Source organism: Musca vetustissima, unplaced genomic scaffold (genome assembly GCF_032173495.1).
Source record: "Musca vetustissima isolate MV318-11 ecotype Yass unplaced genomic scaffold, APGP_CSIRO_Mvet_v1 utg7192, whole genome shotgun sequence".
Classification (NCBI taxonomy): Eukaryota; Metazoa; Arthropoda; class Insecta; order Diptera; family Muscidae; genus Musca; species Musca vetustissima.
The window spans coordinates 145197-151196 of NW_026880622.1; positions in this window are offsets into that span (position 1 = coordinate 145197).

The window sequence follows — 6000 nt, forward strand, 5'->3', positions numbered from 1 at the left end:
CGAACAATTAGCCTATTTTTGCAATATTCTATTTCGGTATATACCTCTAAAATAAATCTTTTTTTATCTCCTCTTTTTTTTGTATCAACTCTATTTATTGTTCTCCATTTCTTGTTCTTCGTTTTTTTTTCATTCTTTGGCATTTAAAAAATATGTAACTCTTCTTGTTTTCGTTTCTGTCTGCCTTCTTACTAGAATTTGTAAGTGCATCGTTCTGCAGCAAAGCTAAGGCCTCCGAAACTCTGCTGCGAAGGCTGCTGCTGCAACATCATCGCCATTACTGAATGCCAGCCTGCCGGCCCAGCTTCCCTGCCCTACCAGCTATGGCATTGTCAAAGTCAAAGTCTCAAGTGTCTAGATTCGATTTCGAGGCAATTTCTTCTTTGTGAATTTTTAATGTTACGGCGACGACAACAAGCGTGAATAAAATAGCAGAGCAAAAAAAATTGAGAACCAGAATCTGGCGGCATTCGAGCAGCATATAAAAAAACAACAGCATCTGCAGAAACAGCAGCCATATTTAAAATTCATTGAAAAGCCATTGAGGACGATGATGATGATGATGAAGTAGTGCTGAATTTGTGGTATCATCAGCAGTTCATTTGCGATGATATTGACCCATAATAGTTAAATAATGCACAACAACAACAACAACAGCAGAAAATACACAAACGTCAGAAAAACTGGAATTTTGAAAATGAAACTGAAGTGGAAGTTGATTGATTTTGCTCTGTTTGTGTGGCGATTTTCTTTTGGGTCAATTCGAAAATATTTGCTTAAGGAAAATATTGTGTGGACAGTATTTTATAAAGAGAGCTAGATATTTGTTTAAAGAAACTATAAATTTGATTTATTTAGATACGATTTTTACTTCTAGAGTGAAAAAATATTCACACAAAATTTCCAATAGAAAACTTTATAAGTTGGTCTATAGAAACATATCTGGAAAATGTAGTTATAAATGCAGTTATATATACCTTTCAGAATATATACAATTTATATCGAACCACATTGAAAGGGCTCGAGAATTACTTTCAGAATATATACGCTTTATGCCGAAAAGTAGACTTTCGCCTAACGGATTTTCTCGATTTCCCTTGCAAGTCCCAGTGACAGTGGGGACCCTTTGTAGAAAACGCCATATTGCAAAAACTAAAATGGATGCAAGTAAGGAGACGCACATCAGTTGAAAGGTCTCGAGAAGTACTTTCAGAATATATACACCTTGTGCCGAAAAGTGCACTTTCGCCTTACGGATTTTCTGGATTTCCCTTGCAAGTCTCAGTGACAGTGTAGAAAACGTCATATAGCAAAAACTAAAATGGATGCAGTAAGGAGACCCACATCAGTTGAAAGGTCTCGAAATGTACTTTCAGAATATACACACCATATGCCGAAAAAAAACTTTCGCCAAACGGATTTTCTCGATTTCCCTTGCAAGTCCCAGTGACAGTGGGGACCCTGTGTAGAAAACGCCATATTGCAAAAACTAAAATGGATGCAGTATGGAGACCCACATCAGTTGAAAGGTCTCGAGAAGTACTTTCAGAATATATACACTTTATGCCGAAAAGTAGACTTTCGCCTAACGGATTTTCTCGATTTTTTGCAAGTCTCAGTGACGGTGGGGACCCTGTGTAGAAAACACCATCTGCAAAAACTAAAATGGATGCAGTATGGAGACCAACATCAGTTGAAAGGTCTTGAGAAGTACTTTCAGAATGTATACACTTTATGCCGAAAAGTAGACTTTCGTGTAACGGATTTTCTCGATTTCCCTTGCAAGTCCCAGTGACGGTGGGGACCCTGTGTAGAAAACACCATATTGTATGGAGACCCGAATCATTTGAAAGGTTTTTCGGATATTCCCAATAAAAAAATATCCGGATAATATGTTCTATTGGAAAAAATGCGCGGATAATATTCCCTATGGACAAAAACTGAAAACTGATCCGGACCATATTTTCTTGAGGAAACTTATACAGATATTTTCATAGAAGAAAAAAATCAATTTTCCTGGAATTGATGGCTATTTCCCCCTTGCCTTTATTTTAACAGTTAATACTTGCCATTTCTAGACTTAATTATGGCCAGACGCCCTCCATGGCAGATCTTCGTGTCAATGCAAGTGGAACGATAAGATTAGGCGTAACACATTCAGTGTTTTTATGTTTCTAGAGACCCATTCATAAATTTTAGTTTTTTGCATTTCAAGATTAAATGTAAAACAATTGTTTACATTCTATAAAAATATCTATAAAAACATTACGAGAAAATTATAAAAAAAAAATAATAATAACAAAGCAGAACTATGTACATCTGTATATGAACATCTAGACGATAGCAAAAAAGCAGAGAAAAAACGCCGCATTTAAAAATAAAAAATCTTAGTTTCAGAATAGCTAGAAGGGAGAAGAAATGCCAAGAATAAAACATAGTACAAAAAATAGTTTTTTTTAGAAAAAAAAATCAGCAACAACAACTGAGATTACAAAAAAGTGCATACAATAAAACCAAGAAGAAAAAAACAACACCCAAAGACAAGAAGAAGTTAAGAAGGAAGGCAAGGCGAAATCAAACACAATTGAACAAAAAATACAAGATCAACTGAAAACAAGCCAGCAGCTAGACAGACAGACATATAGATAGACCAAACGACGCAGAGACGAAACGACAAACCAAAGAAACAATCCACTCATGTATGTGCTATGTTGGGACCCAAGAACAGTATCAACTGCAACAGTCGCAGCAGCACATCGACGCAACTGCGTTACTCGTTTTAGTTTTTTTTTGCTTTGGCGTCCAAGAAATTGCCAACCAAGCGCAAGCACCAGACCCAACCAGCTAGGAGCAGTAAGGCAGCATTCTTTTCGCATTCACAGACCTCCTAACACAATGATATTCTTTTTAGTTTAGAGGTTCAGCTTTTTATCACTGCTGCCTCGACTACTGCGTCGTCGCTTCATCGGCTATTGTTGTTGTTGTTGTTGCTGTTATTGGTTTTTGTTGTTTAGTTTTATTTTCATGTTTTCTGCTTTCATGGGCTTCGCCGATGATGACTTCCATAAGTCAAGTAAGTCACACGGCTAGTTGGAGTCTTGTTTGTCTCTCTTCGCTCTATCTGTGCCCCACTAACCGATCCGGTCCCTGGTTCCTCTTGACAGATATATGTACGTACGTACGATACGTCTGTGTTGTATTTACTACTATTTTTCTTGTTTATTTCACTTTTGTTTCTTTTTTTCCATATTGTTGGTGTTGTTAAAACTTCAACAAGAAGTGCTGTTGGTGGCATTGGAGGGCATACTATGTTCGGATAAATCATTCATCCTCATGACACAAAAAGTAATTGAAGGAAATGAAATTATAGGGGATCAGGGTTTATATGCTATAGCACATGTGCTTAAGGGGATGTATTGTAGAATTTTTGAGTTTTAGGTTGGTACCTGAGTCGTCTACTTTAGGGTACATAATTCCGATCATCTACTATAGCTTAACTGGGTCCAGGACCCCCTACCGCAGGGTATATAATTATTAGGAGCATCCACTGTAGAGTACCTGGGTCTTAGGATCATCTATTATGCAATATAAGATTCCTAGGGTCAGCTAATATAGATTAGATGAGTTCTCTTGCGACCTAAATGTGTCATTGTGTCTGCTTTAGAAATTATGATCCCGAAGGATATCTACTGCAGGGTAGGCGAGTCAAAGGATCATTCTCTATAGGATATAAGAGTTTTAGGCTCACCTGCTATAGAGTAGATGGACCCTAGAACCTCCTATTGCAGGTTAAATAAATCCGAGGATAATCGATTAGAGTAGAGGAGCTGTATATTAACTGAATCCTAGGATCAACTACTAGAGAGTGGACAAGTCTTGGGGATCGGATTATTTACTCTAGAGAAGAGTATTGCAATCATATTTCATAAAACGACTTCAGGTCTGTCTAATTTTATATAGCAGACTCCTCGGTTCATCTACTGTTCTACATTCCTCGGGCAATCTACTGTAGAGTAGATACATTGTATGATGTAGAAAAGATGTCTCATAGAAGTATCTGCTGCAATTTAACTGGATTCTGGGACAATATGTTATACAATAGATGAGGTCGAAGCCCACCTAACGTAGGGTAGATGCATTTTTAGTTTATCTACTTTGGAGCCGATTAGCACTGGGAACTTCTACTGGAATTGAGTTCCAAATATCTACTGTAGATTAATGTGGCCTAGGATAATATTCTGTGGAATACAGTAGTGTAGATTAGTTATGGGGTCATGTACTTTGAAGTAGATTTGCGTTAGGAATTTCTACTATGGGCCTGGAGTCATCTATATAGCATAAATTAGCCCGAATGTCATCTACTGTAGGCTAGGTGAGTTTCGGTTCATCTACTTCAGAGCAGATGAGCGATACGTACTTATACTGTTAGAAAACTGATTCCATGCAATCTGTAGACGGATCCTTGAGGCATCTACTGTATCATTATTGGATCCTGGGATAATCTACTATGAAATATATGAGTTGAAATGTCATCTATCGTAGCGTAGATGGATTTTGGGGTCATGTACTTTGGAGTAGATTCACGCTAGGAACTTCAACTTTGCGGAAAATGAGTTCCAGAGTATCTACTGTAGACCAAATGTGGCATAGGATAAACCTCTATAGATTAGATGAATCCTACAAAAATCTACGGTATCGAAACTGTGTCGAGGGTACATCTAAAATTGAAGAGTATAGTAGAAGTTCCCTAGTAACTTCTACTATAAAAAACGGTGTCTTAGGTAGGATAATCCCCTGTAGTGGATATAGTTCATAGAAGCTTCTGCTGTATCGTAACTAGGTCCTAAGTTCATCTATTATATCAGCCCGAAGGTCATCTACTATAGGCTAGGTGAGTTTCGGGGTCATTTCTATTGTAGGCAATATATTGCAGAGTAAATTTTGCCTAGGACAGTGGGGATGGTTATTATAAGCATCTGCTGTATCGTAACGGGGTCCTTGAGTCATTATAGATGAATTCGAAGTCTATCTACCATTGGGTATATGATTTTCGGGGTCATCTATTGTGGGAAACGAAGTCTCGGCGTAATATCATCTATCGTTAAGGACCTGGGTAATCCTCTGTAGATTCCTAGCAGCATCTACTGTATCCTAAGTGGGTCCTGGAGCCATCTACTATAGAATAGATGCGTTCTAAGATCTTCTTGTGTGGGGAAGCTGAGTCCTAGGGTAATCGGTGTTTGAGTTATGATGTGTCTTAGAATCATCTACTGAGTCTTGGATCAAATTCTATGGTGGAGAGAGAGCCATCCAATGTTTAATAGTTTTTTTACCTGAAAGAGCCATCAAAGTCGCGGTGACCACATAGTTGCATGCCTCCAAGCCAGTTTTAATATATTACATCTTTTGTGCTTCTTTTTGTTTCCTTTGTTTTTGCTGTAAAGCTTTGCGACCGAACAACCTAGCGACCGGCTATTCCCAATTGCTAAATAGCTAAACAACAACAACACCAGAGACAACATCAATACCATCTTCACAAGCAGCAGCAACAACAACAACAACAAAACCAACACAAGTCATACAAGCCAAGCTGCCTAGCTCAAACGAACCATGCAAGCAACTCAGTCAGTGGTGCAAGAATAGTTTTTTGTTTTTGGCTAAGAGTCGGTTGGTTGGTCGACCGATTTTAAAATTGAAAAGAAACCAAAAGCAAAAAACAGCAGCAATTTTATTTTCAATTGGATGGATGGTTGGCTGGCTGGCTCGTTGGCTTAGTTAGTTGTTGGACAAGTTGATTCCTCCAGCTATTGTTGTCTTGTTCATGGCTGTCGCTGGTTGTGGTAGGCAGGCAGGCAAGCTAAACAAACCTGCACTTGCCTACAATGGATGGTGGTAGAGGTTGTTTCTTTTTTTATTGTGGTTATTATTCATTTGCTTTGCTTTTTTGTTTGTTGTGCTTTTTTTGCATCGTCTTCTTTGGTTTTTTGCAATTTTCATTGA